Genomic DNA, 13,378 nt, shown 5'->3' on the forward strand with positions numbered 1-13,378 from the left:
TACGTTAAGTTGCCTGACGTATTAGTGTACTGTGGATCACTTATCAAATCATAAACTTTCTCTGAAGTATTTACTGAACAAATGATGAGATATGAAGTTATTCCTAATGATTTGATTCATTATTTTAAACCATTTAAACAAAGATTATTAACAACAGCTAGAATTCATGCAGTTTAATTAATAAGACATGAATACTGACTTTAATGGGCTTTAATGGCAAGGGAAGGGAACCGAGGTGATGAGGAGGTAATGGGTAGGTAAGGATTTAAGGAGAGGAATGTGGAAGGGCAGATGGTGGTAGATTTTGCTAAAAGAATGGAAATGGCAGTGGTGAACACTTATTTTAAGAAGAAGGATGAGCATAGGGTGACATATAAGGGATATAAAAAGGTGCACACAGGTGGACTATGTTCTATGTAGGAGATGCAACCTGAAGGAGATTGGAGACTGTAAGGTGTTGGCAGGGGGCAGTGTAGCTAGACAGCATTGGATGGTAGTCTGTAGGATGGTTTTGGAGGTGAAGAAGAAGAGGAGGAAAGTGAGGACTGAAAGAAGAATTAGATGGTGGAAACTGAAGGAGGAAGAGTGTAGTGTGAGGTTCAGGGAAGAGGTCAGACAGGGGTTCGGTGGTGGTGAAGAGGTGCTGGATAATTAGGCAACTACTGCAGAAGTGATAAGGGAAACAGCTAGAAAGGTACTTGGTGTGACATCTGGAAATAGAAAGGATGACTAAGAGATGTGGTGGTGGAATGAGGAGGTGCAGGAAAGCATAAGGTTAGCTGCTAATGAATGAGAAAAATGAGAGAGAGAGAAGGTTGATGATGTAGCGATGGTAAAGCAGGAAGTGGATAGAATTAATAGGGAGGAAGTGAGAGCAGCGATTAAGAGAATGAGGAGTGGAAAGTCGGTAGGACCAGGAGCATGCCGAAGGCATTCAGAAGCATGGAGATGTTTAGGAGAGATGGCAGTGGAGTTTTTAACCAGATTGTTTAACAAAATTTGGGAGGTGAGAGGATGCCTGAGGAATGGAGGAGTGTGTTGGTACCATTTTTTAAGCATAAGGGAGATGTGCAGACCTGCAGTAACTACAGGGGTATAAAGTTGATCAGTCACACAATGAAGTTATGGGAAAGAGTAGTGGAAGTCAGGCTGAGAGAAGAGGTGACCATCTGTGAGCAACAGTTTGGTTTCATGCCCAGGAATAGCACTGCGGATACAATATTAGCTTTGAGAATGTTGATAGAGAAGTATAGAGAAGGTCACAAGGAGATGAATTGTGTGTTGGTGGATTTAGAGACACAAACAGGGTGTCGAGAGAGGAGTTGTGGTATTGTATGAGGAAGTCAGGTGTGTCAGAGAAGTATGTGAGGGTAGTGCAGAACATGTATGAGGACAGTGTGACAGCAGTGAAGTGTGCAGTGAGAACGACAAACTGGTTCAAAGTGTAGGTTGAATTGCATCTAGGATCGGCTCTGAGCCATTTCCTGTTTGCAGTGATGATGGACAGGTTGATGGACGAGGTCAGGCAGGAGTCTCCGTGTCTGTGTGTGAATGAGAGGTTGCAGGGAGAAGAGGTGGTAGTAAAGTAAAGTAATTGAGCGTGTGTAAGAGAAGTAAAGAAAACAGTGCAGACAGAGTGGAGTGAGTGGACAAGAGTGGCAGGAGTGATTTGTGATAGAAGGGTATCTGCAAGAGTAAAAGGGAAAGGTTATAGGACTGTGGTTAGACCTGCTATTTTGTATGGTATGGATGAGTGCTCATCAATTAAAACTTAATCCTAGCAAAACCGAACTGCTGGTCATCCCAGGTGATTCATCTCCAGGTCAAGAGCTCCGAACAACTCTTCATGACTGTCAGGGTCTGGAAATTTTTGGGTTGTTTGTTTTTGCTTTGGCCACCAGATGCCGCCACTGGTCCCTTATCCCCCCCCCCAGTCCCTTATCTTCTACTCCCTAACCCCTAACGGTTTAATGTCTCCCACCTGCTCCTTGTTAGTGTTGTGTATTTAAATTACCCCTTTTGCCTTGGTCCTTGTTGGTTTATTATTTTTGTCGTGGTATAGTCGGCTTTATATTGGTCTTGGTATTTGGCTGTCTTGATATTTTTATTTGAATCTGGATCTGTGTAGGTTTGTTTGTTGTTCTGTTTGGTGACTGTCTTTCTATTTATGGTTGTTTGATTTCTTTAAGTCTCCTGTTTTCTTCGGTTTTCCCTGGTTTCCTGTTTTCCTTAGTATCCTGGCTTCTTCTATCTTCCCAAGTCTTCGGTTTTTCCTAGCCTCCTGGCTTCTCCGGTCTTCCCAAGTCTTCTGTGTTCCTGAGTTTCCTGGCTTCTTCCCTCTTCCCTAGTCTTCTGTTTTCTTGAGTCTCCTGACTTCTCCGGTCTTCAAGTCTCCTGGTATCTCCTGTCTTCCCGAGACTCTTTGTTCTGTTTTGACATTACTTAAATTTGAATTAGTCTTGTTTTATTATTTTGTATTGACAACCCACTCTCCCTGCTGGACTTATTATTTTCATTAAAATAAATCATGCCATTGCACATCTTGAGTGTGTCTGCAGTTGGGTTCCAATGCCTCCCCGTGGCAGACTGCTAGAATGTATGCCACTCGCTCTAGTGACCAGAGAGTCTCAAACCTGACAATGAGTCTCTGATTTCCCCTTTAGCCACTGCTCACAACCTCGGGGTAACTATGAACATTCAACTGTCCTTCTCCTCAAATGTTGCTTATGTGGCTCATTGTTGTCGATTTCTTCTCTACAACATCTGAAGGATTCGATTCTATCCACACAGGCTGCCCAGATGCTTGTACAGTCTCTCTTTATTTTGAGACTGGACTACTACAACTCTCTGCCAGCATTTCTACCTCTGAATTCTATTCATCTACTGCAAATGATCCAAAATTCAAATCTGCCCAATCCTCCCACATCACTGCTGTGCTTTCTCCACTGGCATCCAGTAGCTGTATGTATCAGATTCAATACACTGATGCTTGCATTCAAGGCTAAAAATAGACCAGCACCATCTTACCTCAGAGACCTCATCACACATTGCACTGCACCATGTTGTCTGAGATCCTCCAGCACTGCTCTACTGGTACCACCTTCTCTCAGGATAAGAGGTAAGTATACTTCAAGGCTTTTCTCTGTTATGGCACCAAGGTAGTAAAATGATCTTAGAATTAGAATGAACCCCTAGATGTCTGAACAGAGGGGTCCCTGGCTTCAAGTGATAATTGAAGACCTACCTCTTCCGGAAACACCTAAACAAACACTTTCCATATTTGCTTTAAGTTTGTAATCTAGCGTACAAGTGTAAATGTATTAATTGCTAGAGACTCAAAGCACTCTTGAGGGTCGCTCTGGGTAAGGGTGTCTGCTAAATGCCACAAATGAAAATGCAAGACATGCAGGTAGTTGGTTTGAAAGAGGCAGATGTGGAGGACAGGGGGTATGGAGATGGATGAACCTCTGTGGTGACCCCTAATGGGAGAAGCTGGAAAAAGAAGAATAGTATAAACTATAATAATGCATTGGATTTACTGGAGAATTTTCCACCCCTGCATGGAGTGCTGTTCCTTCTGTGTTCCTGGGAAAGGCTTCAGATCCACTGCCCCATAGTTTCTTTTTTTGGTAAGAGTTTTATTAATACTACAGCCAGTTCTTAAGCAAGAGAAAAAATTTTTTTTTTCAGAGAACACTGATATTACTTTGTCAAAGTATTTTTAAGTAGTTATGAAGTATATGGGTGTGCTTGATTACAAATGATTTGTGTCGCACTTGAACCGATGTTCACTTTTGAAATTTTTTTTATACTGTTGATAGCAACAACATTTTTTTCCTATGGTTTCAAAATCAAAACAAACATTTGTCTATGGTCATATAAACATTTATTTTTGAAAATATTTTATTATATTGTATACTTCATTTAAAAAAAATCATATTTTATTTATTTTTTAATATCCAAACTTTTCTTCTTTTTATTTATCTTTTTTTATTCCACTGGACCAGTCATTTTACTGCATGTCATACCTTGAATGGTTGCGTATGTGACATAAGTTTTAATTCAGGACTGTTTAGGGAAAGTTAAGATCATGATGTGTCCTTGGTTGTATGATTTTAAAAATTCAGTTATTAAACTTCCAGGCTAGTTTGATAATGAGAAGCATAGACAATTATGGGTAATCTGTATAAACTTAACAAGGATATCAGGATCTAATATGAACTAATGTATCTACTGACTTTCCAGAGTTACGTGCGAGTCAGAAAAGTGCTGACTGTGTAAACTTGTGTTCCAACAACAACCTTTTTGCTACTTCATCCCCTGGAGCAGTGGTGGAATCCAAATAAATGAAGACCTGACAACAGCAATAACGATTAAGGACAGATGGTCTTACTTTAATGTTTTTTTTTGTTTTTTTTTTCTGGAACATTGATGAACATTGATGAATGTCCCTGCAATAGGAATACTTGCAGAGTGAATGAGTATGAGCTGATTGTAATTCAATAGTAAAACAATTATCACTAAACTGGATAAACATCCTCTGGACATGAATGTATAGTATTATTTCATAACACATGATGAAAAGGACCATTCAATTGCAAAAAAAAAATAAAAAATCTGATAACTAGATTGTTGGTGATGCACCTCTGAAAATGTTTTTTTTTTTTAAATGGAAAAGGAGAATATTTTTTTAATTCTTCCAAAAAAGAAAGTACAGCCATCTAAATTAATGTTTTAAAGTAAGTGATGCTTTAGAAATAACACTCCCATCAACTTGACCATAGCATTTTAAATGCTAGAAATGAAGGACTGTGTCTGACAAATGAAAAATATCTGGGGTGTTAAACTGCACACTAGAACTGACAGGATCTTAATCATTCACTTGCAATCCATTAGCTCCTTGTGAGATCCCTGCTTTATTATACCAGTTAAAATTCAAAGCTCTGCCAAGATGTTTCAGATATATTTGATTGATTTATCTATTTTAAAGAAGGCTAAGAAAAGCTTTAAAGAGCTGTAGCGCATTCATAACGAGAAAATATACTTTATTGAACACAGTGATTGACTTTCTGATTCTGTAACCTGCTTCCATTCGAGCCAAAGATATTAAAAAGGCAGCTGGTCAGCTAAAGAGAAGATCTGGTGTTGGGGAAAGCTCTGAAATAAATCAGCAATTTGCAAACTTTTGTAGACAGGGATGCCTTCACCAGTGAAATAAATTTAACTGACCACTAAAGATTTATTTTATGGACATAATTCTGTTCAAATATTAGGATAGTTATCAGTGCCATCAAACTTTCTACTATTGAATTTTACAAAGCCTGAAAATTCCTGCAGTTCAGCATTCAACACAATCACCCCTTAGCATCTTTCAGCTCCAGTAGTCTCCTAAACTCAGTCTACTGGGCCTGAACACCTCCCTCTGCAACTGAAGCCTGGACTTCCTGACTGGGAGTCCTCAGGGCTGTGTGCTCATCCCACTGCTGTTCATTCTGCTGAATCACAACTGTGTAGCAATGCACAGCTTAAACCACATTATCAAGTTCGTTCATGACACAACTGTGGTGGGTCTCATCAGCAAGAACGACGAGTCTGCTTACAGAGAGGAGGTGCAACAGAAAACAGCCTGGTGTGGAGCCAACAAAATGTCTCTGAACGTTGACAAAAACAAAGAGATGTTTGTTGAATTTCGAAAAGCACAGAGCGGCCATTCTACACTGATCATTGATGGATCCCCTGTGGAGATCATCAAGAGCACCAAATGCCTTGGTGTTCATCTTCACCTGGTCACCCAACAACAGCTCCATCACCAAGAAAGGCCAGCAGTGTCTCTACTTTCTGAAAAGGCTGACGAAAGCACATCTTCCTCCCCCATCCTAACCAAGTTCTACAGAGGGACCATTGAGAGCATCCTGATCAGCTGCATCACTGACTGGTTTGGGAATTGCACAATTTCAGATTGCAAGACCCTACAGATGATAGTGAGGACAGATGAGAAGATCAGAGTCTCTCTCCTCCATAATGGACATTTACACCTCACGCTACATCCGCAAAGCCAACAGCATTGTGGACAACATCACACACCCCTCACACACACTCTTCACTCTCCTAACATTAGGGAAGCGGTTCAGAAGCATTCGAGCCTCACATCCAGACAGTGCAACAGTTTTTTTCCCCCTCAAGCCATCAGGCTCCTTAACACACAGAATTGAACTGGATCTGAAACTCACACGCACACTCAGTCAACTGCGTGTTACTGAGATGCTACAAATCTGAACCTATTATATTATTCTTTTATTATAACTACATAACTGTTTACATGCTGTTTTTGCACATGCATTTGACTGCTGCTATTGCTGTTTTGTACAATCTCTTGGGTTTACATTGTGTTTATTGACAAGTACACACCTGCATACAATTCTCTTTTGCACATTGTACTGTATAATATACAGTAGGTTTGCTGGTGGTGCTATATTGTGTTTTGTGTATTTGTCCTACAATGTCTTGTGTTGTCTGTTTGCTCTGTCTTGTTTTGCACTGTTAGCATATGATGAGATGAGTCTCGGCATGGGTGAATTCCCCCATCTCAGGATGGGCTACTCGCCTCACCCAAGCCTGTCCTACTCGGTAAGATGGATCGCTTTTCCGCGTCTATTCATCATGCTTTGTATAAAGCCTCGGCTCTTTTAATAAGAGCCCTCAATGTCTCCTCGCTGTTGTCTGCATATCAGGCTGAACTCCTGCTTGATTTCGGACAACAACTGGAGAAAGGGTCACCATCACCTGATCTCTGGAAGGAGATCGTTACAGTTAATAATCTTGTTCTCCGCAATGTCTGTCAAGCTGTCCAAGCGAACTCTATGGCTTTATCAGTGGTTGGAGAATGCACACTGTGACTTAATCTATCCGGTCTCCTCAATAGTAAGAAGCGTCACATCACAGGAGCGCTGGTTGAGCCTGGACAGGCTCTTTTTCGCCCTGCCATTGTGCTAATGCAGCAGTGCTGCGATGATTAAAAGAAGGAGGATGAGGCTTTTAAACTGTGTCTTCCTAGGAAGTCGGCACCCTCTGTGCAGCTGCTTAATGCTCCTGCTGTGTGACGCTATTCCCACTATGCTGGCAGAACTAACAAACCCCCGTTGGAAACCACCGGCTCAGCAGAGTGGCCCCACCCCTGCTCGTCCCTGGGGTAAGATCTCCTTCGCCGCGGTTAAGAAGCCCCCTAACCCCGCTCCTTCTGGTCCTAAACGTAAACGGCCGGCCTGATGCTCAGCCACAGGGGGTTTTTGGTCCACGTTCATGGGCAGCCAGCCCCCGGACACCTGTTCTGCCCTCCAGGTTTACTCGTCCAAAAGACGGAGACTCTCTTTCAGTAGGGTCAGCCCTCCCTCGCTAGCAAGTGCTGATCTGTTTCGCACAGGATTTACTGTTTCCCATGTCGTCCATGGTGCGTTTCCCTGTTCCAGAGGGGAAGGATATGAGAAAAAAAAAGCTGATGAATCAAATGAATTTGCTTCTAAGAGAGAATTTCTCTCCAGACCCCTGCATGTCGCCCCTAGTTTGACCACTAGATGGCGCCATTGCACCATTACTGAGCGATCCAGCAGGATTGACTTGGGGTCACGTGACAGGCTGGCTGTCTGTTTCAGCCCCCAAATGGGTGATTCACACAATCAGGAGGGGTTACAGACTTCAGTTTGCCAGGGCACCCCGCATTTCCACTCACATTCTGAAAAACAAAATTTCATCCCTCCTCGAGAAGGGGGCGGTTTGTGTTGTAGCCCTGCAACTAAGCAATCAGGACTTTTACTCTTGCTATGTCCTGGTCCCAAGAAAGGACGGTTCTTTCCATCCTATTCTGGATCTTAGAATGTTGAACAAACATTCAAGGAAATACAATTTCAGAATGCTATAGCAAGGCTCTCTTGTACGTTCGATAAAGCAGAACGATTGGTTCTGCTCAATTGATCTGAGCGATTCTTTTTTTTTTCCATATAAGCATTTATCCTCTGCACATAAGGTTCCTTTGTTTTACCTACCAAGGCATATGTTACGAATTCACGGTCCTTCCGTTTGGACTCGCACTGAGTCCGAGGAGTTTCTGTATGTGTACAGAGGGAAGGGCTTGTATCACTGAGAACAGGAGAGGCGCAGAGTTTCATGCTGTGAAAAGTGGTGATAACAAATGCCTCTTCAACAGGGTGGGGAGCCACACAGGAGCACAGAACGACTCAGCCTATATAAACTATTTGGAGCTCCTTGCTGTGTCGAAGGCTGTGTCAAAGGCTCTAAATAATTTCCTGCCCCGCTTGCAGCGGCATCATGTTCTAGTGTGCTGCAACAATATGACAGCTGCAGCACATATCAACCATCAAGGAGGGATGCGCTCGTCCAAGCTTCATGCTCTAGCTCACAGGCTGTTGGTATGGAGCAGACGGCATTTTCTGTCGTTACGGGCGACTCACATCCCGGACATTCTAAACGGGGTGCAGACCTTTTTTCGAGGGGGAACCCGCTCTACGGAGAGTGGCGGCTCCACCCTCAGATAGTGGGGCTGCTATGGGAGAGCTTCTACCTCGATCTCTTTGCCTTGCGCGAAAACGCCCACTGTCCTATTTTCTCGCTATGGGACAGGTATGCCCCTCTCTACTCTGCCTGATAACTCCAACCCTGGCCAGGGCGGAAGTACAGGGTTTATCTCTGATCCCCATAGCACCCAGGTGGCCCAAGGCACCATGGCTAGCAGAGATGATCCCTCTTCTGTATGCAGAGCCATGACTCCTCCCATTGCGCACAGACCTCCTGGCCCAAGCGAACGGGAGCTCTACCGTCCTCACCCAGACAGGATGGCTCTCTGGGCCTGGCCCATGAGAGGGCGAATTTAAACACTTTGGGGCTTCCTTTCATGTTATTGCCACTATTCAGAATGCCAGGGCCTCTTCCACATGTTCTCTCTATGATTGCAAGTAGCATGTGTTCGAGGAGTGGTGCAAGAGGCACCAGCTCGTTTCATATCTGTGCTCAGTCGTGGATATTTTGGGTTTCTTGCAGGACCTTATCGATCGTGGCAGAGCCTTTTCTACGATTAAGGTCTATTTGGCGGCCTTCTCTGTGTGTCATGCTGGGTTTGGTGGCACCACGGTGGGGCAACACCCCCTTGTCCGTAGATTTATTAAGGGGTGCTTGCCACTCCTTACCGGTCACCAGAAGTGTAGTCCCAGAATGGGACCTCTCCATGGTGCTGGAGCTGCTGGCCCAACGGCCTTTCGAGCCCCTAGGGGATATCGCCCTTAAACTCCTGTTCTTAAAGGCGGCTCTGCTTCTGGCATTGGCTTCCGCCAAACGTGTCAGTGATTTGCATGCACTCTCGGTTCATTCCTCATGCACCAAATTCTTGTTCAATGTAGATAAGGTTTTGCTAAGGCCTAACCCTGCCTTCATGCCTAAATGCTTCCCAGTTTTCACTGGTGGTGTGACCGAGCACTTCGCTTGTCACCCTCCTTCTTTTTCCTCTGCGGAGGACCAGAGGCTTAATGCTTTATGCCCTGTGCGTGCCCTGCGGGGTTACGTCGACAGGACAAACCCTTTTAGAAGGAGCGAACAGCTCCTTGTCTTTTGGCCCCCCCCCGAACACGGGGAATCCCATCTCTATGCAACGCCTCTCTTGTTGGCTTGCGGAAGATCTTTTATCCATATATTGTTTTATGTTGTTTTATGTAGCACCAGGGTTCTGGAGAAATGGTGTATTGCGTCAGATAAATATGGTTGAAAGGGCAATAAAAGCTTCTTGACTTGACTTTTTGACTTTAGAGACCCCACTTATAGTGTATTAGTACAATGAGCAGTGTATAACTTGATTACTATGGTACACAAGTTTTTAAGTATTTAAAAGGGAGGAAAAAAATCTCCAGGACGATTGTACTTTATTTTATTAATCTTACTGCCGTCCACTGGTCAAATACAATAACACAAAAGCTTCACATGTGCACTCATCTGTTTACATTGTGGTCTGAGACAGGAATTAAAAATAAACAGAAGGTTTTACAAATTTGTTAGAAAAATTACTGAATTTGTAAACATGTGAAGACTTTATGTATTAACGTTTTTTATTGACTATTCCCTGGAATATTCTTAATATATAGAATAAATCTTAGAAAGACAGTGTTAACAGTGTTTTTTCTATTAATACGATTTCACATTAATATAAAAAAATACATCATCCTTAACAGTTTAACATCTTAACAGTGACTTTATATTATTATATAAAGCATGGCCTTCTAATAATATCCTTCAGTATAAAAAGTATATTTAAATGGTCATCTTTTAAACAGTAGTTGCGTTTTTATTTTAAAATGAAAACAATTTGGATGAATATGAATCTGTTTGGCATAAACAATGTTTTGTATCTGCTGATTAAAAGTGTGAGGATACATTTGGCCTGCAGGTTGCGCTGTTCTACAGCATATAAAAGCGGAAGCACGTGAAACTGTTTTGTGGAACATTTTATTGGTCAGACATTACAAGGCAAATATGCTTTTCTGCAATAACATTCATTTTAATTTATTGCTGAATCAACAAATCACACTTTGACTTTCAATTCTTGCTTTTACACAATTTGTACACATTGAGACAGTGTCAGTTAGGACCAGAGTCAGGTGTATTATTAAGCAAATATAATTCAATTCAATTCATTTTTATTTGTATAGCGCTTTTAACAATGAACATTTGTCTCAAAGCAGCTTTACACAGATAATGTGGTGATTAAAAGTAAATATGTTCTTTGTAAGTAAGTTTGTCCCTGATGAGCAACTGTGGCAAGGAAAAACTCCCCGAGATGGCATAAGGAAGAAACCTTGAGAGGAACCAGACTCAAGAGGGAACCCATCCTCATCTGGGTTGCACCGAATGTCCATTTGAAGCAGATATACGATGTTGCGGGGTACAGTGATGATGATCAGAAGCGAACTGTATTCCTGAGTCAGTGTAGCAGACTGTTGACATTAACTACAGTCCAGTCCATCCTCAAAGCACCTGTTCTTACTCCGGAATTTCATGGAACCACCCAAGGTGTTGATGAGAAACCGTCCCAAGCTGCACAGAGTGGCCTCCAGTCGAAGAGAACAGTAAATATACCAACCAGGTGCTAATGATCAGTTTTACATTATTGACAAGGTATATTAGAGAAGCTGTAAAATGCTTCCCTACATATAAAAAAGATTTTATATGTAATATGCATACATTCACCATTACACAGCGCTGTCGGGTAGGTGTTTACAGCATTAATCGTTAATATTTACAGCTTTTTTAAGGCAATGTCCCTTCATAATAATATGTTGAACTGTATTATTATATACAATCTAAAACTATAATTTTAAGTGAATATATTGAACAATGGAAAAGAAAACTAATGCTCCAAATCCAAGTACTGTGGCGAAGACTTTCTATGACATAGGCAAAGAAAATTCTGTAAAACAAAGGTGCCTTCCAAAACAATGACATTAAACATTTCTATGTAAAAAGAAACATTTCAAAATTTTAAGCAACATACTTTATTAAACAATGTTTTAATGTCAGAAAATTTAAATCATATCATTTTACTCAATATTACAGGAAAGTTAGACTATCTGACATGTTTTGATATATACCAGACCCAAACACTAGTTAATATACACTGCTCCACACTGTTTATCTGGCAGCTGTTTCAATCCTCATATGTTTGAAAAAACAGTGTTGCTTTTTTTTTTTTTTTTAAAAACATAAAATAAGGTTGTGGAGCAGGGAGCTGTTTTGACATCTCCATGCACATGGGTGTGTGAGTGTGGGGGTTTTAAAAAGAAAAATAAAAAGTCATATTTCTCATTTCAGAATATGGATTTTATGTAAGTTTGGCCAAAAGTTAAGGATACTGGATTTGATGATAAATGTGTCAGAGCTGCGTAGCTCAGAATGTGTGTCTTCACTGGCAATCATGAAGAAAAGCAAAAGAGAAATGGAGTGAAATGAAGTAAATCATAAGTACATTTAGAGTTTTAAGTTTCACTAAAATTGCTAAATTCCTTTGTATATACTCATCGTCTCATCCGTTTTATTTGTTTTGCACTTTTAATAATAGACACTGTGCCAAAGCAGCTTTTCAGGGATAAATGTTATAAAATATGAACTTATATGTCAGTGACTATAAATTCAGTGCCTATAAGTCTATTCCTAATGAGCAAGCCACTGGCAAAGAAAAGCTTAATAAGATGGAATGAGGAAGAAACCTTGAGAGGAACCAAACTCAAAAGAGAACCCATTCTCATCTTGGTAGCACCAAATATCCAATCATTATAGTTTTATTAATGTTGAGGTGAGCTGTTCAGTGAACTGTTCATTCATGGGTGCTTAAATGCAGAATTATTCATGCCAACTGTAGTTCTAAACCATTGTAGCAGACTGTTATATTACTTAATTATTATTAATTATCAGTCTAAATCCATTCGTAGTTCTTAAGGATCCTTTTCATGGACCTTTAGGCTGCTTGAATTGAACCATCCTAAGCTGTACAAAGTGGTCTTCAATTAATGAGAACTTCATCCAGACATAGGGTTTTGTTTTGGAACAGGCAAATCTGTTTAATAGGAAAAACCAAACGCCTGTTCATTAATGCATTTATTTGATCAGCCAAGCAAACAGGAGCAGCATAATATATGAAATTATATAGATTACAGGAGAAGAGCTAAATGTAATGTAATGTAATGTTAAAAAAATCAGTATGGGGAAAATGTGATATAACTGAACTTAACCATGGCATGATTGCTGGTGCCAGAAGGGCTGGTTTGAGTAATTCAGTAACTACTGTTCTTTTGAGATTTTCATCAACAGCATACACTGAAAGGTGTAACCACATAGAATGTTGTCTAAATAATTACACTGGACATGCACCAAACATGTAGTGTTTGATGCATGTCCAGTGTAATTATTTAGACAACATTCTACACCCTGTCTTCTGTGTCTTCTTTTCCTGGGTATGCCTTATATTTTGCCTTTGGTGGAGTTCACATCAAATCTGTATTTGTATTTAGGGCTCTTTTTTGTTCTATCTCAAAAGCATAACCAGTAGTTTTAAAATAAATCTTACCCCTAGCATGTTCAATTTGATTAAGTGTGATATTTTGTTATTGTGATTTAGATACATGCAATTCATATTCAAATAGTTCTGGCTGATTTCAATCTCTGTGGGAAACCCTCTGACCCAGCCATGGCCTCCTGCATCTCTTTATTGCTCACCTGTGTCTATCTGTGCTATCTAAACTCCTCTTCTCTGTTCTCTTCACAGTCCATCTCCAGACCATTTTCTCCAGGCAGGGTTTTGACAGTATGCATGCTGCCTGAGTTAAAC

At 41.0% G+C, this 13,378-nt stretch overlaps 1 long non-coding RNA gene across 2 annotated transcripts; it reads left to right on the plus strand.

The window, feature by feature from the left end:
* The first annotated feature begins 1,658 nt into the window (after window positions 1–1,658).
* Window positions 1,659–4,627, plus strand: LOC124387052. 2 transcript variants are annotated; one of them, XR_006926074.1, is made up of 3 exons: window positions 1,659–2,683; window positions 2,791–3,629; window positions 4,246–4,627. It is a non-coding gene; the product is annotated as an uncharacterized LOC124387052 (long non-coding RNA). The 2 variants fall into 2 exon arrangements; XR_006926073.1 differs by having other exon boundaries at window positions 1,659–3,629.
* Window positions 4,628–13,378: the final 8,751 nt, after the last annotated feature.

This window comes from Silurus meridionalis, chromosome 6 (assembly GCF_014805685.1).
Source record: "Silurus meridionalis isolate SWU-2019-XX chromosome 6, ASM1480568v1, whole genome shotgun sequence".
NCBI lineage: Eukaryota > Metazoa > Chordata > Actinopteri > Siluriformes > Siluridae > Silurus > Silurus meridionalis.